Source organism: Carassius gibelio, chromosome A14 (assembly GCF_023724105.1).
Source record: "Carassius gibelio isolate Cgi1373 ecotype wild population from Czech Republic chromosome A14, carGib1.2-hapl.c, whole genome shotgun sequence".
Taxonomy (NCBI): domain Eukaryota; kingdom Metazoa; phylum Chordata; class Actinopteri; order Cypriniformes; family Cyprinidae; genus Carassius; species Carassius gibelio.
The window spans coordinates 12,094,925-12,120,476 of record NC_068384.1 but is presented as its reverse complement, the minus strand read 5'-3'; the positions used below and the strand labels follow the sequence as shown (position 1 = coordinate 12,120,476).

At 36.3% G+C, this 25,552-nt stretch overlaps 1 protein-coding gene across 1 annotated transcript in view; it reads right to left on the bottom strand.

Moving 5' to 3' along the window:
* Nucleotides 1–25,552, bottom strand: part of LOC128027493 (leucine-rich repeat and immunoglobulin-like domain-containing nogo receptor-interacting protein 2) — a 218,178-nt gene that overhangs the window by 85,954 nt on the left and 106,672 nt on the right. The window contains exon 4 of the mRNA XM_052615172.1: nt 5,545–5,623. The gene's annotated coding sequence lies outside the window, so the exon portion shown is untranslated. The remainder of the gene's footprint in view (nt 1–5,544; nt 5,624–25,552) is intronic.

The window sequence follows — 25,552 nt, the reverse complement described above, 5'->3', positions numbered from 1 at the left end:
ATTTTGAGGATTTCATCATCTCACTCCAAACCACATCAATGTTTTGACAGACATTTCAAAAATTGCCCAGACTGGGGGAATGGTGAGCAGACTGTCAAGTAAACCAATTCTTTGAGAATTACTTTTTCCACTTTCAATCAGATGAAAACTATAGGACAGAACTGAATATGCCTGAAGTCACTTTTTAAATAATCCATACAGTCGGTCTAAATCTTAGCCTAATAGTTTAGATGTGCAGGTGCATATATATCTTTCTCTTTGTATGCATACCGATCAACCTGTCCTCCAACCAATACGCTTGTATAGGTCGTTTGTCCAAATCCCTGGAATACGACCCATCAGAGCGTATACTTCAATTGTGCCCCTATCGGCAAAAGTCGTTTTCATATTAATGTTTAGTACTCTTTTATTTGCCCTCTGGTTTGCGTTTCGTGTAGCTCAGTTAGTAGATTATTGCGTAATACCTTGATATGTAATCATGCTATCATGGGTTTGATCCCAGGGAACGGACGTGCACGAAAATGTATATGCTCAATAAATCATAATTTAGCATGATTTCTGTGAGGGTTAGGTTTAGGGGTGGGGTTAGGTTAGGTTAGGTTAGGTGTGGTCATTCGAACGAATAAGCCACCTACAGTAGTAAAATATGTAGGAAATACTGTGAGATCAGTGTAAAACGCCCACATATTGCATTTAAATAAACGTGTGTTTTTGATTGGTAATGACGTTATACGTCAATTCATGACGACAGACACAACGCGATACTGTCATTATTTTTACGCCCGCTAGAGGGCACTTAACTTTAAAGTGTAAATATAGGTCGTAATAAATGCTTGCACAAATGACCTATATGGTTGTTTTTTGTTGGAGGACAGGCTCATACTGATACTTATCAACTATAGTAGGAACCCATTTTACTATTGAATAGCAAGGAAAGTCATTATGGCTTCACTGTGAAACAAAAGTGGATCTCTGATATCTTCCCATACAAAAGCAGCTAAATGTTACAGGATTTTTTCTTTTCTATGCAGAGGTGAAGAGGGCGTATTTTCTATGCAGAGGTGAAGAGGTCATGTGACATACCACGAGCCCTTCTTTGATCTTCAAGAGAAAGACAAGAGTGCAAGATGTACAACTAAGTGTAATATACTCCAAAGAAAATATTGATTTGAAATCAAAGTCGCACCATTGCCAAAGGGAACAATGCATATTTGAGGCTCAATATTTCCTGTTCAAAGCATGAGACTTTGCTCCGATCAGACTCCCATTGGTTAACTCTGCCATTTTTGACTGGCTCTGTCTCCCTCTGCTCTGTGAATTAGACAGTAACTAAGACTCAAGTGTGTTAACTGTCAGATGGCTCTGGTATCAAGAGTTGTATCTCTGTTGTTTTCTTATGCTGATGATATGAAGGTGGACACAAATATACCGATTCAGATACTGTATATCTATATTCCCTCTCTGAATCAGCAGCTTTTGACCTAGCATATAAATATATCCTGTAGTAAACAAGACTCATACTGTAGCACAAAGTACATAATTCATCCTTGAATGTTGATATTATATGTAATACTGCAACACTATGACACAGCTGAATCCTAACATTGATGGTTCTCTCACAAATTCCTCTACTAGATTTGACTAATTCAACATATTAAAAGTTAAATGTGCATGCGTGTGTGTGAAGAAAGAAATAAAGAGAAAGAAAGAAATAATCTAGATAGATAGATAGATTGATAGATCGATGATAGATTCTTCTTTCAGAGGTGTCTATGATGCAACCTTCTGTAACTCCAGCAGCAAGACGAGCCTGTACTCTAGATTGTGAATAGGATAGTGATGCTTTTATCAGTGCAGTTAATATGACACACAGTAACAAATATTCCATACAAAACTCAGTATGTCTCTAAACATACACATTAAATATTGCATCAGAAAAAGCAGCCAGAAACGCACACCATTGTAGGAAGCAGGGCCACAAATCTGCGGGATATGCAGGCGAGAAGAAGGGGTTATCTGTAGGGTGAAGAATAGTGGAACCGAAAGAGCGAGAGAAATACATTTTTAATAGATTTTATGGCTATATGTTCGCATTAGGGGTGCACGATATATATCGGCGGATGATTAATGCGCATCTCATCAGTAAAGCTGGTTATCTAATCCACTTTCATTATCAGCTTGGATTTGGGGTATTTCCAGAAAATGTATATCTCAATTATAATTGATTAATTGGAATCTTGTTCCAGGATCAACAAAGATGTTGATCCAGGAACATGTTGTACTTGGTGAAATCACGCTCACCCTGATGTCTGACCTCTACTGTACCGCAGTTGATAAATTCATGCCTGAACACTGTACGTGTCCTTTCATGATCCCGCCTATTACAGAATACAACACCAAAAAAATAAAGCAACCCAAAGGAGAAACTTGTTGTGAATATAATTAATCAAATCAAATAGCATTGTCACATGGATGTGGAACCAAACAATGTGAATCACCGCAATGCAATTTTACCCTGCAGACCAGTGCTAAACAGTTTTGAGCAATAAGTGAATGTGAACACTAACCAGAAACGCTCAAAACACGGGGGATTCAAAGTGACACAGAGAAAGAAAAATGGTGTAGCAGCATGCTGTCCAGAGATGACCACATTTTCAACCCTCATTTTCTTAAACCCAAAGAGATTAACAATGTACTTTGGAAGTTCATTCAGCGTTCAGGAATCTTTTGAGACTACTGGTGATTTTCATGGAAGGATCAACACCAAGGACACTGCAGCCACAGGAGACATGGGAGACCACTAAAAAAAAAAAAAAAAAAAAAAAAAAGTGTTGCTCGCCCTGATTTCAAATTAAACTAAATCCACACCAAAAAGACTGAAATACTGAAATGCTCAACTGCTATACACACACTTGCCATGCAAATCAAGTAGTCCAATAAAAAGCCACCATTATCTAGACCCTCTTGTGACCCACTGTTCATTCTTATTGTTAAATCAATTACTGCAAGTTATCATGTGGACATACATGGAGTTTTGCCACAGGCATCTGATTATTTGCACTTTCCTTACCACATTAACAAGACATACATCTACAGTTGAAATATGTATGCAGGGCCGGCGCGTGCCTATAGGCGAACTAGGCAGCAGCCTAGGGCAGCAGCTCAGACAGGGCGGCAAGAGAGAGAGAAGGCGAGAGAGAGAAGGCAAGAGAGCGAGAGAGAGAGAGAGAATTATTTATTAATTTGTTTGTTTTACATTAGGTTACAATTATCACACTTATATCAACAGCATTTTTGTCCCCACTCCATTAGTATAAATTTAAATTAACTTTAAATTTAGAATAAAAATTCCCACCGGGCCGCGCCCTATTAGTAGGCTATATGCGTGAAAAATACTTTAATGTATATTCAAAAATGTCGAATAAAAATATCTGGTCATGAGTACAAAAGATGACAGCTTTTAAATGAGCAAGCACTGGAGAAACAAAGAGTCTTCTTTTTTAAATTCATTGCCTCCATTCCGTGGAAGAGCGCTTTTCGCTGCTTTAAGACCATGGGCGCGTTTTTGGATTTTTATATGAGATCACTCTCTCAAAGAAAAGGAGAATAGTTATTCAGGATTGCTTAAGACTGGAAAAGGCCCTGACTCATGGAGACTCGTGGGATGTTGATGGGCATGAATTACTTGAAGAGCTGACTGCTTTGGGCAGACACCTGGTTGCTGGAGCTAAACCACTGGATGAGCTTAACCTTAATTCATCTGTGAAAAATAGATGGAATCAATTTTTCCAAATGTTTTTATAGCATTGAGAGTGCTTCTCACTCTCCCCGTCACTGTGAGCTCTGGAGAACGCAGTTTCTCAAAGCTTAAACAGATTAAAAATTATCTCCGAAGTACAAGTTAAACTCGAGGACGCAATCAAAGCGTTTGTCGGAGCTAAAGTCAAGAAAGTGTATCAGTCCAGAAAAAAATCGAAACCTCCAGTACTTATGAACTAAAAAAGTTGTGTGCATATGTTAATTTTAATCTGTACACTATTATAAAACAGAAATTATATGCAGCTGTTGCATTGTGTACATTTTTCACATTGCAGTATGAAAAAACAAAACAAAAAACAAAACACATCTGAAAACATGCTTACACTTTTTTATTTTAGTGTAATTTTATAGATAAAAGAAATAATAATAATTTGTGTACATGCATCTTTAGGTTACCTAATTGTGAGTGTGAGGTGGGGGTGGCACGATTGTGCTCTGCCTAGAGCGGCATTTGAGCTTGTGACGGCCCTGTATGTATGCAAACCTTTTACACAAACATGCCGATAAAGTCAATTTCTGAGATGCAACAGATAAAGATTTTTAATGGTTAATTATGCTAAAAACTATAATGCTTAATTGTAGAAATGAAGTATTTATTCTATAACTTTGTTCGAGCTGTGCACTGTTGATGAGTCTCCACATCTGCATGTTTTGTGACATATGGCTGTGCTAATGTGTTTATTCACCACCAGCCTTGATTATTTTTATAATTTCTAGATTAAAAAGCTTCAAATACTCCTGACACAACAATTCAACCATATTGTCTCACTATTATCTGTGTATGAAGAAAAATAGTTGTGTGTTTCAGGCATTCAGAACTGAATCAGGAATGTCTTATAAATTCTAATTTTTTTTTTTTTTTTGGTGTTAATCTGAATTGAATATGAATTGATAAAGCAAACAGTTCAATTAGAATAGGCCTATAAAGGATGTAGGATTTAAATGAATTGAAATTTAAAGGCTTTGAAGTTATTAACTTCTTATCCGATGCATTTTATAATATTTAATACATTTTAAATATTTAATAAACTTTTGTGGAACATTTAATTTCTCAGAATGCATTTCATGGGTCGAATTTCTTTGAATTGCAATTCAATAAATTCCCCTTCCTGTCATTCTAATTCAGCTTCTCGTGAGGTGTGGCCAATTCAATTCAGAGTCACAGTTATGAACTGAAAAGGAGCCAATTCTTCAGTTCTGAATTTTGCACAGCTCTGGCTGTATGACAATCAATAACTTTCTTTCTAGAATCTGTCCCTTATTGCTGCACCTTGCCGAACCCATTACAGAGAGCTAATGCATCTTGAGGGACTCAAGCCCTCCTACAGATGGCAAATGCTTTGATGCATGATTCCTTACTTCCACTGTACCAGGATTATTACGCTGCTACTCAACCAACCCTCTGCTTTCCATGACTTTCAGAGGCATTTGGGAAAATAAATCTATATCAACTCTGTGTCATACGGTAATGAGCATGCATACGTCAGTATATTTATGCATGTGTGTGAAGGGATTAGACGGTGAGTATACATCTTTGAACAGCCGTCTGCGGAGACCTTAAAAGCTTACTGAAATGGAAATGTGGTTAAATATAGATTGATTAGTTTGTTTGTTGTTGCAGATTGATGTTTTCAGAATACATTTTGAATATTTATGCCGTTTATCTGAACTAAACAATATGGTGTGCCACCATAACATATCAGGAAATAACAAGCAGGTGCTTACCACATGGAGAAGAGATCTTCCCCTTGGCCATGTTTTTCTTCTACTAAAGAGCCTTCTCGTTAGGGTTTGCTTCTTATATCTGCAAGAAAACACAAAATACATACACAGATCAAAGTGAGGTAGAAACACAAACACACACACACACACACACACACACATACACACACATACACACACCTACACACACACACACACACACATGAATAAATAAATAAGAAGCAGACAAAACAAATATTCAATCAATAGTCTGGAGAAATTTAGTACACAATGGAACACCCTTATGGATGTAAATACCAACACAGTATGTTATTACTGCAAGCTCTGTGTTTCATGGCTTTACCCGTAATCTCTAGGGCTCGGGTTTCATATGTGCTTCCAGCAAAGTCTGGGCCAAGCCACAATGAAACTTTTGCACAATCAATATCATGTAATATGTACAAAGCCTGACATGAGAAAAAGAGGCTTTACCTTTTTCCACTTCCTCTATCCTCTTTTGCACTACACAGGATGCTGTTCTATGACACGGGATATTGTTCTTGTTATTTAAAACCCAGAAATCTCACAGCAAAGATTCACAATATCTATATCCCAGTCCTCTCGTGCTCCTCCTTTCCACCTTGTGGAAATCATTTCATCCGGACAGTATTTCTCTCTTTCTTTTAGCATCTGAAAAGACACTAATGAGTCTTTCCATACAGGCCTGGCGGTAGACAGAGGCAAGGTGATTATGCAAACACCAGGTCTTGAATTGGTAATGGAAGCTGGGGAATATGTACTACTGTGTAGTAAAGGAAAAGAAGAAGAAGAAAAAAAACAAGAGTAGAAAGTTTGTTTCTGGACTCTGAAATCAGTCCTGACACGCAGTGCTGTTAGTAGCCCATTAAGCAGTTGAAGGACAATAGCTGTCCTCCTGTTTGATCATTTATCCTCCGGATCTCGTTGTTATGCTCGGTGCCTAAGATCACAACGACTGTAGAATATCAATGGCCTTGAAAGTGGCCAAACTAGGTAAAATAATTCTTCTTGGCTCTATTTACACTCAGACAAAATATTGTTTCATAAGCCCACGTTGTTTATCTTCCACATGAAGTATTGGAGCAATAACCTTGTTTTGATCAAACATAATGAAGCAAGTTCTAGTGCCATATGAAAGCACAAGATTTCAAAAGCACAAGCTGAAAAGACCCTTGATATTGATTCATGCCTGTGGGTGTTACAATCCACACAGAAAAAGTAGGACAACTCAACCTGTGCAAGGTGAAATGACAAAGTGTGCTTTCCCTCTCTTATTCTCCTAAACATACCAGCTGTATCAGTGAAAGGACCACAGGGGGAGGACAGCAGATATAATTAATCTCATCCCCTTCCTTAATCATCAGTAGTAGTAGTATGGTACTGAAAGGCATTCAAAAATGCACCTGGGTATATTCTCTGAATGATCTTACTGTAAAGACCCATGTTGGAACACAAAAGTGGATATATTAAATGTCAGTTATGCAAGAAACATCCAATGTGATTTGATGTCAGTGATGTCAAAAACATCGCTAAAAAAAGAGATTTAATATATATATTATATTAAAATGATAAAACATAGAATTATTACTATTTTTAAATAACTTATTTTGTGTTTACAGTAGAAAAGCATACAGATATGACATGAGGGTAAGTAAATAATTCTCATTTCTGGGTAAAACATTCCTTTAATATAAATCATATTCATTTTTTAACTTCTATTCAGCAAGGATGCCTCAAATAGTTTTACATGTTACATAGGATTTCTATTTCAAACTACTGCTGTTTCTTATTCTCTTTTCCAATCACAGAATCCTAAAATAAAATGTATCACTTCCTCTACAAAAATATACAGCAGCTCAGCTATTTTTAATATAGAAAAAAATAAATGCAGCTTTCCACAACAAATCAGCATATTAGAATGGTTTCTGAAGGATAGTGACATTCATGGTTGGAGTAATGGCTGCTAAAAATTCAACTTTGCCATCACATGATAATTATCTATACAAGTAAACAGATCAATACTTAAAACAGAAAACAATTATTTTAAAACTGTAATAATATTTCATTATATTACAGTTTTTCTGCATTTCCGATGCAGACTTGATGAACATATAAGAACCAACTCCAGACTTTTAAACATATACTGTAGAGCACTTAACATAGAAAAGAACAAATGCCCTAATGCTGGTATTTATTAAACACTGGTATGTCCTCTCATTGACCAGCGGCCACAGTGATATCTATCTCATTCAATTATTCTGCCCACATGGGCATCTTGCTAAGTCCCTTTCAGTCCCATGTGCTTGATTAGTCTTCAGTTCATGCTTGATTTGCCCTTTGCTGTGCTTCAACCTGGGGCCAGTTGTAACGGATAACAACACACCAATTAATCTCATCATTGTGGCAATTAAGTAGATTGAGTGCTCCGATACACACGGGCATCAAAGTGGGTGCCAGGGGGATGGCAGGGGATGGGAACAGTGGATTGATGCTTCCATGAGCCTCCAGGGGCCTGTTGCAAAAGCTGTACGCAAGTTACAACTTAGTCTGGTTAAAACTTTTAGACGTTACCTTACGAACAACTGGTGCAAGCGAATAATGTTTAGATTTAGTTACAAACTTGCTAGTGTCTACTAAGCCTCTAGTCTGAATTTAAAGTTCTAATAACTTGCAAATGGCTGGTGCAACAATACTAACACAGTAGGGACACTAACACAGCTGAAACGGAACATTAGTTTAATACTACATAAACTGTGCTCTAATAAAATGGGATATTTTAAGAAGGGAACTTCTCCCTTGCTGAGTTAAACCAGATTCCATTAGTGTGGCTTGTTAGCATCGGTCAAGTTTGCTCCATGTGGGGATAGAGTGTGTTGGTAGACTGTTTTGAAGTATCTTGTTTATAGGTAGCGATGATATTGTACAGCCTGAGTGAAGACTTACTGTCATAGTGCTCCTAAGAGGGTCTGGGTTACAGAGATTTTAACTAACTTTCCCTAGCGTAGTTAAGCTCTAGCATGACAGCGAAAACGTTCTCTGCCTTCATTTCCCTATTCATAATTGCTACTTTTTTCTTCATTCTCTAGTGTATTTTTTAAATTGCAGTGTGCAAACTTTTTTAACAATGTAAAATGAATGAACAAATTAATGTAATTCAATTAATACAGACACAAGCACATTTTAAAGTAAAAAACAAAACAAAACAAATACCCCCCCCCCCCAAAAAAAAAAAACAAAAACAAAAAACATGAACAAAAACAAGATAAGGCCACATGACATGGAAATGACAATTAATAACAAAACAAATTAAATTATATTATTAAAAAGACATGTTGTGTTGAGCCCATTTCCAAACAGGTCAAATTCCAATAATCTTTCTGTACGTTATGATTCATTTTATGATTCATTTCCTGTTTCCCATTCATTGCCCTCTCTCTCTGTTTTTTCTGTCTTTTTCTCTTCCTGTGTCTCTCCTTTGTCTCTGCTCTTTTGCCATGCTCATGTTGGGTAAATGAGAAGTGGCAACACACACAGACACATGTACAGCGTATGTTCTCATTATCTCAAAGAGAACGGCCTCGTCCCTCAGCCTCAGTGGCACTTGCAGTGCATTCCAAGAGAGAGAAATAAAGAGATGAATGCACTTAGAGCACTCATCGAATTAGTGCAAGTGCAAACAAATAAAGAATGCTACATTTGACCAGTGACAGAGAATGCTCTTTAAAAGGACAGACAGATTTACTAAGAAACAATTGAAGCTACAGTTTTTCACATTTAACTGATGTCAAAATAGTAAAGTATAATCAAAGTTTTTGATGTATGCAATGTTTGATCCAATAATTGCATCCTGCATATACATGCTTTAAAATAATATAGCTTATCTTTTATTATTATTATAATTATTATAATTTTTTTAAATATAATTGCTTATCACCCATGCCATTCTTTGAGGTATATAGGCTGTTTCTGTATTGTGGACTGCCTTCTGTAGTGCAGCATGTTAGAAATATCATTACATGAACATAATGAGCTTGTTAAGGAAGAGTTTAACCCATGGGCAAAGGAACTGAGCATTAATCTCTTTGCTTTGGGCTAATTAGGGCAAAATCCCCATACAGAGGCATATCAGCATTGTGACCTCTGTCTCCATCCTCTCATTTAACATTCATAAATGAGCATGAAGACAATTTGCAAATTGTCTGCACAGGCTTATTCTGTTTGAAGACCTGAAGACTGAGCTGAAACAACTATAATGTAAAAACACACGCAACACCACTTAGTGGTTGCTCTGTTTCAATAAATTCAATAAGATGACATACAGTAATGGAAGTACATCAGTGGCCTCCATGTTTATGCTCAGTAATGACAGCTTGACTTATTCACGTAATACAGCAGTAGGAAGCAACTGAGCAAAAATGCCGACAAATTAGACGTGCCCTTAATTGAGACTGATTTTAAGAACAAGTATTGATGTTATTAGTGTGAAAATCTTAAGATATGTACCACTTGCTGGTTTCATCTGTCTGTTAAAAACCTCTCCGTCATTAGTTATCCTAAATTGACTTTTAAGATATTTTTTCACATCAATATTATGAGTTCCTTTAACTGTTGTTTGATATACCCAGTTCTAAAAAATCTTAATGCTGAAAATGTTTTTTTCTTGTGCTGACACAGTATGATCAATGTATTCTTTTCCGTGTTTAAAAATGTTGAATGTGTAAAGTTTACTTAGATTAGTCTAACCAAGTCAACTTCCCTTTCAACACTGCAAAAAAAACTGAACAAAATATTGCATCCCTAAATCAAAATACAATGTCCAGATTTTGTCAAGTCATACCTTTCTAAATAATTTGCTGAAAATAAAACAAAACCAGAGAGACGTGGAAGAAAACGGAAGACAACCATCAAAATGGATAGAAGAATAACCAGAATGGCAAAGGCTCAGCCAATGATCACCTCCAGGATGATCAAAGACAGTCTGGAGTTACCTGTAAGTACTGTGACAGTTAGAAGACGTCTGTGTGAAGCTAATCTATTTTCAAGAATCCCCCGCAAAGTCCCTCTGTTAAAAAAAAGGCATGTGCAGAAGAGGTTACAATTTGCCAAAGAACACATCAACTGGCCTAAAGAGAAATGGAGGAACATTTTGTGGACTGATGAGAGTAAAATTGTTCTTTTTGGGTCCAAGGGCCACAGGCAGTTTGTGAGACGACCCCCAAACTCTGAATTCAAGCCACAGTACACAGTGAAGACAGTGAAGCATGGAGGTGCAAGCATCATGATATGGGCATGTTTCTCCTACTATGGTGTTGGGCCTATTTATCGCATACCAGGGATCATGGATCAGTTTGCATATGTTAAAATACTTGAAGAGGTCATGTTGCCCTATGCTGAAGAGGACATGCCCTTGAAATGGTTGTTTCAACAAGACAATGACCCAAAACACACTAGTAAACGGGCAAAAGTCTTGGTTCCAAACCAACAAAATTAATGTTATGGAGTGGCCAGCCCAATCTCCAGACCTTAATCCAATTGAGAACTTGTGGGGTGATATCAAAAATGCTGTTTCTGAAGCAAAACCAAGAAATGTGAATGAATTGTGGAATGTTGTTAAAGAATCATGGAGTGGAATAACAGCTGAGAGGTGCCACAAGTTGGTTGACTCCATGCCACACAGATGTCAAGCAGTTTTAAAAAACTGTGGTCATACAACTAAATATTAGTTTAGTGATTCACAGGATTGCTAAATCCCAGAAAAAAAAAAGTTTGTACAAAATAGTTTTGAGTTTGTACAGTCAAAGGTAGACACTGCTATTTTTTTGAACACACCCCTTTCAACTAATTGCCCAATTGCATAGCCTTAAGAGCGTGCATATCATGAATGCTGGGTCTTGTTTGTTTTCTGACAATCTACTGAACCTACTGGTAACTTGTTTGCCACGTAGCAATAAAAAATATACTAAAAACCTTGATTATTCTGGTTAGTCACATTGTACTGCTATTATTTTGAACAATACTGTACATGCTTTAAAATAATATAGCTTATCTTTTATTATTATTATAATTATTATAATTTTTTTAAATATAATTGCTTATCACCCATGCCATTCTTTGAGGTATATAGGCTGTTTCTGTATTGTGGACTGCCTTCTGTAGTGCAGCATGTTAGAAATATCATTACATGAACATAATGAGCTTGTTAAGGAAGAGTTTAACCCATGGGCAAAGGAACTGAGCATTAATCTCTTTGCTTTGGGCTAATTAGGGCAAAATCCCCATACAGAGGCATATCAGCATTGTGACCTCTGTCTCCATCCTCTCATTTAACATTCATAAATGAGCATGAAGACAATTTGCAAATTGTCTGCACAGGCTTATTCTGTTTGAAGACCTGAAGACTGAGCTGAAACAACTATAATGTAAAAACACACGCAACACCACTTAGTGGTTGCTCTGTTTCAATAAATTCAATAAGATGACATACAGTAATGGAAGTACATCAGTGGCCTCCATGTTTATGCTCAGTAATGACAGCTTGACTTATTCACGTAATACAGCAGTAGGAAGCAACTGAGCAAAAATGCCGACAAATTAGACGTGCCCTTAATTGAGACTGATTTTAAGAACAAGTATTGATGTTATTAGTGTGAAAATCTTAAGATATGTACCACTTGCTGGTTTCATCTGTCTGTTAAAAACCTCTCCGTCATTAGTTATCCTAAATTGACTTTTAAGATATTTTTTCACATCAATATTATGAGTTCCTTTAACTGTTGTTTGATATACCCAGTTCTAAAAAATCTTAATGCTGAAAATGTTTTTTTCTTGTGCTGACACAGTATGATCAATGTATTCTTTTCCGTGTTTAAAAATGTTGAATGTGTAAAGTTTACTTAGATTAGTCTAACCAAGTCAACTTCCCTTTCAACACTGCAAAAAAAACTGAACAAAATATTGCATCCCTAAATCAAAATACAATGTCCAGATTTTGTCAAGTCATACCTTTCTAAATAATTTGCTGAAAATAAAACAAAACTTTTAGACATTCTTACTAAAAAAAAAAGAGAGAGACAAAATACTCTTGTACAGAATATGTCTTCAATACATTTTTGAGGAGGTGATTATAGATTTTCTTACTAGTCAGTAGACTAACCCCAATTGATAAAAATCAATCTAGTATTTGATTCTTAGTCACCCTTATTTGAATATGTGTCATATTCTGACTGGGATCACTGCAAATCCAACAGAATGGCAGCTTCCCATTTCTCCCTCACTCGTGAGACCGAAGCAGCCGTGAAATATGGTCACCAGCAAATTGAGATTCATCAGGCGGCCTGTCTTGCTCACTTGAATCTATATTCAATTCTGGGGCATACGTTATGGCTGAGGCAGTTCAGGACAAGCTGATATTGTGAGGGTGAAATTGTGCTTGGATAAATAAACTTACAAGCATAATAAAACCCAAATAAAATATATATCACAGCCTCAATAACAGAGAGAATCTTGAACTCAGTTTCTTGAAGAAATAGAAAAAAAAAACTTTAACTGCAACCAGGTGGAAAGCTGCAAGTATGTCACATAGTAGTTTATTCATAAATATGAGGATACAAAATGAGTATTTTTAGTCAAGTCGCAAATCATGTAGTATATTATTCTAAGAGTTACATCAGCTATATTCAACATTCATGATAGTGTTTCTGTTAAAATGTGAGAACATAAAGAATGTTTCTCATTAATGGCTTTAAGGATGTTGTCCTACTCCTATGGAAAAAATGGTACAGGTGAAGTGTAACCGCCCATCCTCTTGAGAGCGATTGAGATTGAGATGCACCTCTGCCATAGAAGAGACAAACTAAATGAGCACACATACCTAGATAAGCACAAAAAAGGATTGCCTTAAAATCACAGGCAGTAGCAATGCCACTGTTAAAAGAATAAGTCACAGTTTTCTCAGCCCTAGAGGCTTATTCAGCACAATGCAGGCTATTAAACAAAGTCTTCCTCTGTGAAACTGGATTCCCTGTCTAGCTTTAGATACTCACAATGTTTCTTCGCATGCGACGTGAGATGAAACGAACGTCTCTGTAATTTTATGGTTATAGCAGTGCTTATTTCCCCCTCACTTAGTCAGAGTCAATAATTATTAGCATACTGTGATGTGAAAGGTGAGACAGGTTGTGACACAAAGCAAAGCAAAAGACAAACAAAGGAATGATGCCAAGCCTTGAAAATAAATAACGGGAAGAGAAAATGACGATAGCATATTCAGAAGGGATTTGAAAGTTTCTAGTAACGCAGACGCGACCTTGTTTATAAAGTGCCCTTGCTTTTTGCATGCATATTTCACCTCTCTTTGTACACCTCGTTCTCAAACATCACCTGATACAAAAATGTCAAATATATTCAACACCAACAATCAACCATAAAAGTGTTCCACATTCACACTGGAAAGTTAATACTTCCTGTGCCCTTCAAAGGCGTGCTAAAGGATGCTCACATCTGCACTTTACTACTCTCATATTTATTCAAGGTTTGCTCTCTGTCTCCTTGTGTGCATAGGTTATTTATTTTGCTTGTTTAACCTGTACTAACACGCAGAGGTGTAGGAATGATCAAAAAGGTCTCTTATCATATCAATATAAAGTTAGCTAATGAATATTAATTAGTTGACATAACAATCACCCCTTAGTTTTGAAAGGCAGGTAAATTGGCACTAGTACAAACATATCAGGAAAAAGGTATACAGGTATACTGTATAGTTTTAACCAGAGGTGGCAGAATCATACTAAAAAAGTAGTAAGATACAATATATCATGACAGTATATCATTACTTTGGCTTGGCTCATGAATATTAATTAGCTGGCATAACAAAAGGCACATAAGTGAGCACTAGTACAGGGATGTCAAATGAAGTCCAGAATCAATCACCAATACTGGGGTAAAATGAAAAGGAGCATGTTGCTCAATTCACACACCAGAGGGCTTTAGATTACAATAAACATGATAATCAAGGAATATTAAGCAAATATTACCAAGAAAAAGAGAAAACTCTGATTGTTTTGAGCTGGATGAATTTAGCTAACAAACCATCCAAAACTGAAAACTGAAAACAAACAAACTTAAATATATATAAAAATATATATAAACAGTATTGTAATCTAATAAATGTTTATTAAGTAATAATGGTTTCCACATCCCTTCTAACAGGTGACTTTTCCATATTCATCTCACTTGTGATGGGTCTCGCCACATAATTCTCATTGCACAATGAGTTGTTGCTACAAGTGTGATTGCATCATATAATAATTGCTGTTAATAGTGTTCATCATCTGGTTGACTACGTCTTGTATACATTTTTCTGAAAATTTCTGCCATATGCACATAAACTGACAGTCACCACTGATAAGCTACTAATAGATATTGTAGAACCTTGATTTGCTGTAAAGTTGCTTTGCAATAATTTGTATCGTAAAAAGCGCTATACAAATAAACTTGAAGCTGATAAGGGAATACAAGGATCAGAGTGAACAATGGTCAGTAAAATGCCAATCAATACCCATGCTTGATTAGTTAATCTGCACTCTGAACAACAGTTTTAATATCTTCTCTCAACTGGCCCTCGAAAAGGATTTGTTTATTTAGCATCTTAAGCCTCGGAGTCATTTACACATATTAGCATCACACCTGACTGAATATCCAGAGCAGGACAACAAACTGCTTCAGGAAGGGATTTCTGGAACAAAATGGAGATGGCGAATACACAGTGGAGGGTAGGAGAACTGACATGACAAATTCATTGGAGATGAACATCTCAGCATTTGCCATGAGCTTTGGTTGAGTGCTATGAGTCACTTTGACAAGACGTCACATCAGATGTTCAAGAAGAATGGGATGTCTTTCTATGTTTAGAACCAAATTGGAGAGCATATTCGTCTTGTTTTTAATAAAAGGGTATTTCTACTGAAAAATGCAAGGAACTTCAGACAGACGCCATACTTTCAGCAACGACTGTAGTATGACATGAGTTAACATACAAATTAGAAAACACAATAACATGCTATTGACATATATTTTTAAAGATAGAAAAACCCAACCAAACAACACTTGCTTGAGAGGAAAAAAAGTGTGTAATTATTGTACTTATTATGATAAATATAAATAAATATTGTCTGATGGAGATCGAAGGAATTACAGAGACCTCCAAAACACCAACTCCTAAATGAAATCACAATCCCTATCATTATTAGAGAGAGGGAGGCTTTCGAACAAGGTGACCTATTTGCTGTGCACTAGTCAGATAACTGAAGCTGATTGGCATGTCATTTGCATAATAAGGGCATACACTTTCCAACCGACATCCAGCACTGATTTCCACCACTCCACTCAACGTGTGGATGCATGGTGCAATCAAGCCTGAGATTAAAGGTCTTCCAAAGATTAATCTCAAACCACTGCAACTCTGCTTACACCAATGAATGGCGATATCTGAATCTCATACGCAATATGTAGGTTGATGCAGAGGGGAAAAAATAATTGGAGAAAAAAAAATATAAAAACAAAAAACCTACAACAAAAAAACAAACCTACACTACCGGCAGAGAACGAAATTAGGTCAGTCCTTTTATTTCACGTTCACCCTTGAGATCTCCAGCCATCATGCTGTGACTGTAACATTGCATACGTGACTATACTACCATCTGAGTTTCATTTCCTGCTCATTACAAACCTCCAGCTCTGTGAAAGATGGATATAGTCAGAACGTATTTGGGATTCTTTTTCTAAATCTCACTATGGCAGCACATTTGATTAAATATTAGTCGATAATAACTGCAGCTAGATTTGAGAGTAGGAACTGGAAAATCTATAGTTCTGCCAGAGCTCATTATTTTTATGATTAGCTTTTTATCACCAATGTAATAGCACTCACGTTCGTAGGCATTGGTTCTTATGGTTTATTATTGTTCTTGAAGGTGTACGTTTCATAGAAGTGACTGATTTAAAATATTTCAGGGGTCATGTCATGTCAGAAGATGCACAACACTGATTATCTCACTGAGCTCTAATAAATGTCAATAATATATTCCAGCTGAAATCACACTTTATCTATTTATTATTATTATTATTATTAATATTATTTAGATTCCAGAAATACATTTTTTTTATTTGGGTGTCACCAAATTATGAAATTAATTAATTCAGTCTTCAATTCAGACCAGTTTTCAGATTATTCCTAACAGTATGTATATCTCTAAATTGTTAGTGAGCAAATAAGTAAACCAACCAACAAACAAACAAACAAAATAAAATACATGTAAATGAACTAACTAAATTACTAAATACATAATTCTAGTTATTTCAGTTCAGACCAGTTTTCAGATTATTCCTAACAGTTTGTATATCTCTAAATTGTTGGTGTGCAAATAAGTAAACCAACCAACAAACAAACAAAATAAAATACATGTAAATGAACTAACTAAATTACTAAATACATAATTCTAGTTATTTCAGTTCAGGACAGTTTTCAGATTATTCCTAAATTCTCTAAATTGCTCATATTTTTTTTTTTTTTTTTTAAATGCTATCAAAACACTGATTTTGTATGCTACTGTACTTATTCTAACATTTGAATACAAACAATCACCTATTATGATTCATTCAAAACCTGTGGGGGGAAAAAAAGTGTCATCTTTAGCTTGAAGCAACATGTGGCCTTCTTCACTCTTCATATATCTGTGTACACTGCCAGTGTCAAACAAACAAGCATTTTTTGGAATAAGAGCAGGTGATAATTCACTAATACAATAAAGGTAAAACACGAGAAACACTTCCATGAGCTAAGAAAACTTTACAGGAAAGTGCATCAAAAAGCCTTTATCAAAAAGAATCCATTGTGGAAAACTTCATAGTGGCAAACAAATGGCTGAAATCTGATACAAATCATCAGATGAGTGTGATTTCAGGCTGAATACACTGCTGACATTTAGTACTAAGCTCTGGTTGACACTGCATAATCAGTTTTCAAGGATATAGGAGATGACATGACCCCAAAATGATTGTGACTCAGAAAGGTCACTATTAAAAGATTGGAAACGCACATCAGAGACCAACTTATACCCCTACGTCTCCCATTCAGTGGCTCGCTGTGTGGGTCCCATTCAGCGGCCTAGAGGTGTGGGGTTACACGGACATATTAACTTTCCAATCTTGAGCATATCAGATCTCTCTCAGAGGTCAATGCCAGTGATAATGCACAACACGCTCTGGTACACAAAAACAAGAGGCCATGATTCAGCATGATCAATGATGAATACACCATGAGCAACACATATCTCAATGGCTCTGTTCAAACTGAGATTAAATTTACCAATGATACAGCTCCCTTTTTAATGAACAACCTGCACATTTAGTGTAACACTATGCTGATTGGAGACAAACTGGCTAGCTAGCTAAACACCAGGCTGTGAACAAAGCAAAAGCAAAATCATTCATATGTTCAAACTACTCTACTACTATCCAAAAGCTCTTTGTTTTACTGGGTGGGTCCTGACCTTGTTTTTCCTCTCTCAAGGGTACAATTACACATTAACAGTTTCCTTCCAGAATATGTTTATTTTGGACCGCTCAAAAGCACTGAATAAAATGTTGAAATTCCGTATTCATCAAAAAATTAGATCTTCCTGTGCCTGATGTTTGCTGAGGCTTGCAGTCTGCCAATAAAGAATAATGTCTCTATTCTTCCTTTTATTCCCATCAAGTTTAAAGTTTGATGAACATGGCATCCTGTCTAGCATTTTAAAGCTTATTCACTCTTGGTATGTCAGGTGTATCATGCTACCTAGCATCCTTCACATACTGTAGATGACACAACACAAACACAGTGCTTGCGTTTGGTTTGTATCAGTTCAGAAAGACTGTAGTTGTACTGTTGAAAGTAAAGAAAGAGAGATATACTGTAGATGATTCTTGTACACACCATACAGCACTTGTTTCTCGCTCTTTATGCTATATAAGCTTTGACATTCATTAGCCTACCTTAGCTCAGATTAATGGATTGAAATGGCTGTTCCCACTGATTAGATTCTCATTACTGCCCTGACCTGTTGGTCAGTTAACATCCTCAGTGACACAGACAGACAGACATGCACGCACGCACACACACACACACACACACACACACACACACACACACACACACACAATAAATAAGCAGGATTCATTAAACAGTAGACCAAGAAAACAAACAAATAAACAGATGACCTACTGCTTCCACCAGGGGCTCTTTCTTCGTACGGCGCTAACTTAGTTAGCTGGATTTGACTGTTGATGATTTGGCATGATCTTGGATTGTTTGGTTTTTCGAAAGCTCATCCCGGAGTTGCTGTTATAGCAACAAGTCCATAAGCTTTTTTATTACAAGTGTATCCTACTGATCCAGGGACAATAATTTAAAATAATAATAATTTAAAAATAAATTTAAAAATAATATAATAATGTCATGTAATGTCTTTAATAATATAGACACAGCCAGTTCTGTTCAAATACGAAATTAAATTAATTGCTAATTACTACATCAAACTAAAAATATAAAGCTTGTACAAATATTAGAAATCTTGAATATAAAAATTGGGATTCATGTAAAAAAAATAAAGTAAAAACATAAAAGAACATTTATGTAGTTTTGTTCGCTTGGCTGTTTCCTAAAAAAAGTCCAGAAATTGGTTACGTTTTTCGTCAGGTGTCTTTTTTAATTATATGATGTCATTACATTGGTGTATTGCCGGCAGCCAATCGCTGCATTGCTGATCATTGTTTCGAGTATCGATGCATAACCCCTTTTAAACCAACCCATGAACGTGTAATTATCTAAGATAACTCAATCCAGCGATACTAATCATCAACAATAGCATTCAAAGAACCAAATTAGCCATATCCTGATTAGCACGATGATATCATCTTGGATGTGACATGTAATCTTGGATGTAATAAACGACATACCAATAACTGGTCCAAGACATTGAAAGATAAAATATAAAATAAAAATACTACTAATTCTACTTATTTTTATTATTATTATTATTAAATAATGTAAATAATAATACTAATTTAATGGCAGTAATTGATTGATTGTTTGATTGTTCTGAAGTCCTATAAAACAAACATTATTGGAGTACATTTTGCAAGAAAATATTATTTTAATCTTTTCACTTCATAATTTCATTTTTAATTCAATGAGGTATTTTTATTTGTTCCTTTGCAGTTATTTTAGAAATTTAGTGGAAAGTTCTGAGTGAAAATTGCTTTGATAATTTTTTTTTTCAGCAATATACTACTACTACTACTACTACTACTTATTACTATTATTATCATCATTCATTTCTTTATTGCTCTTATTATTATTATTATTATTAAATCATTTAAATAATTACTTATGTACTACATGAGTACAATTTAACTACACTCTTTCCTACAATGGATGCATGTCATGGCTTTATACTGTAAGCACTTTTGGAGGACAGAATTACTAAGAGGAGAGAACAAATTTGCATTAAGTTTAATGTTGAGTGAAAAATGCCCTAACAATATGAATAGAAATAAATACTGAAAGGAAAAATGTGTGTAATTTCATTAGCTTCAGTACAGCTATTCAGGTTTGGCAGCAAATAGTTTCAAAATGTAAATGTTGATTTAATAAGCAATTAATTTTAAGCTCGTACCTTTGAAATTGGCAAGAGTGAGGATGATAAAAGATTAGAATCAGCTGTAGTGAGGCACTGGGTAAATTGCCTTTTCCCTGTAAAAAGCTGGGCTTGTTTGTGCACAGCTCAGACAGGAGTCAGCTGGCGGTTAATTGGTGCAGTTCTCCTGGGCAAAGGTTGATGATGTCATAATAGTGCATACAGTATACGTGAAGCTCCTGATGAAGTCTGATTGTTTTTTCGATGAGTGTAAGTCCAGATCAATAGGCTCAGTGTCTCTTGGCCAGAAAACTGAAAGTGTCCCTATATTATTAAATAAAAGCCAGATGGCCAGTGCATTAGTCAGGTAGAACCAATGAGTGGCACTGGGTGAGTGCAGCGCTTCAGAACAGTATTATTTCTTAAATATGATGCATTCGTTTTCACGTGTGAACATATGAAAAGAAAGGAAACTCTACTTTAACTTTCCGAAGAAAGAAAAACATCAAAACAACAAGTTCTGTGACTTAAAGAGGCTTAATTCTGCCATCATTTACTCACCTACAAGTCATTTTGAATCTGTACAACATTCTTTCTTCTGCTGAACACAAAGATATTTAGAGGAAAATCTCAATTGTTTCGGTCAACTGGGTCTGAAACAGTATTAGATCTCATTCTCTTTCATATGGACACTTTACATTAACCCTGCATCTGATTATGCCTACTTCTATACGTAGGTAGGTGAGAAGTGTATGCCAGAGCTGTATGTCTGAATTTGTGTTATTCAAAGACAGTAGTTGATTTATTACATCTATCAAGATTCTGAAGTGCACATCTGTGCACACTTTTCTGTCTCGTGAGGCCACAGGAGAGGATTTGTGAATGGCAGTGAAAAGACGCAATTGACAGTGGTGGGTCACATGACAGCGAAAACATGGCAGATGTGGTACTAGACAAATTCATATATGCTGTAAACATACTATTTAATGGTTGAAAAGCAAATTTAAAAGCAAATGCAAAACCTACTATGCAGTATGCAATTTCGGACCCAACATGCAAGTAGATCAAAAAGTAGGCCCTGTTCGATATCAAATGATAGACACTAAGGCCCTGTGGACATATTGGATGCACAAGACCTTAAGTACACATCACGAGTGCCAACTTAGACAGGGCCATACCCTTAATTTGCACCAAACATTTCCTAGTTTTCAATCTCGCTCTTTATAAAAGGGTTGGGTTAAACAAAGTGCAGAAACTAAAATGCATACTGAGTGCACTGTACCTTGTTATATACCCACATGGTCATTGGAGAACCTGCCAGCGCAGAAGATGAAATTCCACACTTAATCCTGAAAAAAATCCTTCCCAAAATACAATAACATGAACATGCTGCAATTATACCCACCGACTATTCTTCATACATCACCATCAGCCATGCCTTCAAGGCACTGACTGAACCCACTTAGCGGATCCATTCATCTCGGGAAGGATTAAATAATCACCACTATTAATTTAAAATAATACAATGGACTAAAGTTAGGCACCAAACTCTCCAGAAATCACTGACCTGTGCCTCAGCCAATCGCTTTAAACATGCATTTTCTACAAGAACAACATGATTACGCAATTGGCAGGCAGACAAACCCACAAACTAATCAGCTATACCTTCACCACACCATACTCACCATCACCTCTTCCTTTCTAAACGCAGTGACCCAGACAGACCTGGCTGTATCAGATGACCCACCTCTGTCGTATCCATGTGGTTTATCCTGTTCCTCACCTTTTAACAGGTCAATCATGGCTGGTCACTCGCTGGCAAGCACAAGCATTGTAATCCGCTAGATACGGCAAGCTTCTGTCATCTTTTTGCAAAAGTTTCTCTCTAGTGCAACAAAAGTTTGAACAGTTAGTTTATGATGTCTCTCTGTTAGCGGGATCTGGACTCCGTCTCCTTACTCGACTGATCACCTCTAGTTTTCCCTTTTTCTAGTGTTAATGCATTCACAGCAGGAGCACATTAAGAAAGAATCAATTTGTCAGTTGGTAGAAGAAGGGAAGGGGGTCAAGAGGGAGAGTATATGCGTGTGTGTGTGTAAGTCGGGGTATAGTGTATATCATGGCTCTCTCTCTCTCTTCATATCGGATATCTCTGCTTTCGGCGGCCTTAAAAGAGTTGGTGACGCGAGCTGGTGGCTCATGTGCAAATTAAATGGAGAGACAGAAAAATGCATTATTGATGCCAGCGGAGGCTGAAGTGTCTCGCTTACAGAGCCGGCTCTGGTTCCCACACGGGGTAATTAATCCACAATCCTGAGCCAGCCATGAATGGCCCATCCATAGAAAAACCATCTCTCTCCACTAGAGAACTCCCTCCACCGGCTGCAGAAAATAGGTCACCTGCCATAGGGCTAGTCAGTGAGTGTGTGCAAGTACGTATGTGCATGACGCGCCGATGGGACTGCTCAAAAACAGAGCACATTTTTCTTCCAAATTTGCAGTGCAGGTTAGTGTTGACAGTTGTTGCATGTTTTTCTGGTACCTAATGTTGCTGTGTAACATTTTAAGCCAAGGGCAGATAAAATGGCTAAAATTCAGGACAGGTACAGGACTTGTACGAGGATGGCTCCTCTGAATTCAGTACAGATTCTGGTCTTCTGGATATCTGGATTGATTTTTGTGTTACTAGGCATCTCCCTAGCTGATTATCATTTATTCTTTGAAATTGTTTTAGAAGTTAATAGGAAATTACAAAAAGCCACACAATAATTATTTTGAATATGTTCAACAAACACTTTTTTTCTCCACAAACAGAAACCACAAAACAAAGGTCCAATGGTCCATACCTGTCAGTTGATGCAGTAGTTTAGAGTAGATTAAGACATGTTTTACAGACTTTGAAGTAGAAAGACGAGCTGAACTGAGCTTCCAAAGTTATTTTCTTTGCAAATAATTCTGAGTAAAGCAGCTTACAAGAAAGAGCATGCACAATAACACTTACTTCAGTAACTAAGGATTCAAGATAGATTCAACAAACAAAAACAGCACATTTATGTTCAGCGGGCCATTTTCCAAAGCCCTTTCACCTCCCGCTCTGTGAAGATCTGAGCAAGGTCACATGCATCTAGACAGGAACAAAGGCAAAGAGATGAGAACGAATAAGATATTTAAAATAGGGAGCATTAGTTCATCTTTGAGGAGTTTGGTCAAAAATATGGCTACACAAAAAAATTCTAACAGAATAGAAACCATGATATGGCTTTATGTAATAACTTATCCGCAAAACTGCTATGATTTAAATTAATTAAACAATCATACATTATGTTTCCAGCAGTCTCAAGGCATTTCTGCTTTAGTTTAGCTTGCCTTACACGATTTGAATGCAGTTATTATTATTGCTTCTCTCATTAAATGAACATGAAGACATTCTAACTAATAAACAGAACCAAGACCTTTAAGTCTGCAATTCAGTTTTGGGACAACTTTGGGTCAAATTTTTTTTTAGTCTTTCTATTGACCAAAAAAAAAAAAAAAGAAAAGAAAAAAAAAGTTCTAATCACAATGGAAACATTTGTCTGATTATTTGCAATCACATCGTGCAGCTGTAGTCTAATGCTCTCCCATCCTGAGCCTCAGCCTCAGTTGAGAGTACAAAACGAATAATTGACACTATGTGAGAACTCAATGCAAAAGAAAAACAACAGGAGTTTCATATGAACCAACACATAAAGGAGAGAAAATGAGAGCTGAGGGCTGAAATATACACGTGTTTAACCAGCAGCCGGTGAGTGGGTGGTAGATTCTACACCTCCTCACAACATCTGCACTTCCAACATGGGTGTTTATGAACAGCGAAAAATACCGTTCTTCTCATAAGTTTACATACTCCTTCCAAAATATTTAAGATATTATTTGATATTTTAAAAAAAAGTGTGTCTATAGGCATCTATACGATGTAAATATAGTTTAGACTGAAAATTAAAAAAAAATCTACTTCAGCATAAGATGAGAAATGGATTGTGGGTCTCATTGTGGGGCAAACCACACACACAGCAGTGACAGTCTCTTTTCATAACTCCCACCCACCATTTCAAACCACCAGCACGTTTTTTTTTTTCTTTTTCTGATGATCCATCTTTTGACCTGTCGCCAATTAGGCCCATGTCTGTGATGAACTGAACCAATTAAGTTGTGCATGTTACCTCGGGCAGGAATGCATCTTAAAATGGCATAATGCAGTTTTCCAGAGCTAAACATGCTTTGTTTCTCATGCATTCATTGCTGCTTGGAAAAAAAGGCATCACTCACTTGAAACAAGCTGCTATACTGCCACATCAGAGCGGTCCTTGTGAAGCATCATAATGAGAGCAAATCCTCTAAATCATTGTTCCACGATGGTATGTTTTATGGTCACCTGTTTATACCACAAATTAAACTATCAATTAGTTTGTCACACAGAGGTTCAGTTAATGTAAAAGCTTTAAACTAAGTACTGTTTGTTCTAAATTAGTCTTACGAACTAGAATTGTGGTGACTTCTATTAGTTATAACTATTTACAGATATATATGGATTCCCCCCCTCCCCCCAAAAATCTAAATGCAAATAAATACCTATTAAATTTATTAATAATAATAATAAAAAAATCTAAATATAAACTATAGAATCAAGACTTTAAATTCATTTTAGTAAATCCAGATGCACAATCATATTTCTGATATGACAAAATAGCAAATTGTAGTAGAATGGGAAGAAAACTGAAGAGGGCAGAATTCTAAAATTAGATTCGAATGCTGTGCAGGCCCCTTCTTTTGCATTCCTAAAAAATGAGAGAAAGTGTAATTGACTAATTACAAGGGTTGTTTTTGTCAAACCTTAGATTGCATTAACACTCACTCATGTAAATGTATCCTGATGCGGGAAATCAGATCTGAGAACCAGGCTGATTTTGATTAGACTTTAAGAGCTGTGATCTAAGTAAAAGTCAGGTGCAGCATCTTTTCCTGTTTCTGTGACTCGAATAGGCCAAGAGAAATAAATCATAAAAAAAGCATCATCCAAATTTCAATGAGTCACTTATTTTATCACTCAGCATCAAACAACTGCAATACCCTCAAACAAAAGAGTATAAGCATATTTCACATAACGCATGAAACACACACATCATCATAGTCCCTTCACAGAACAATCCACTGTGGTCATGAAAAGCTATAAACAAAAAAACTAACAAATTAAACTAAACTAAACTAAAAACTATACCCTATACTGAAAATACACAAGAAAATACACGATACATATATTAAGCTTTGGAGTAAACATA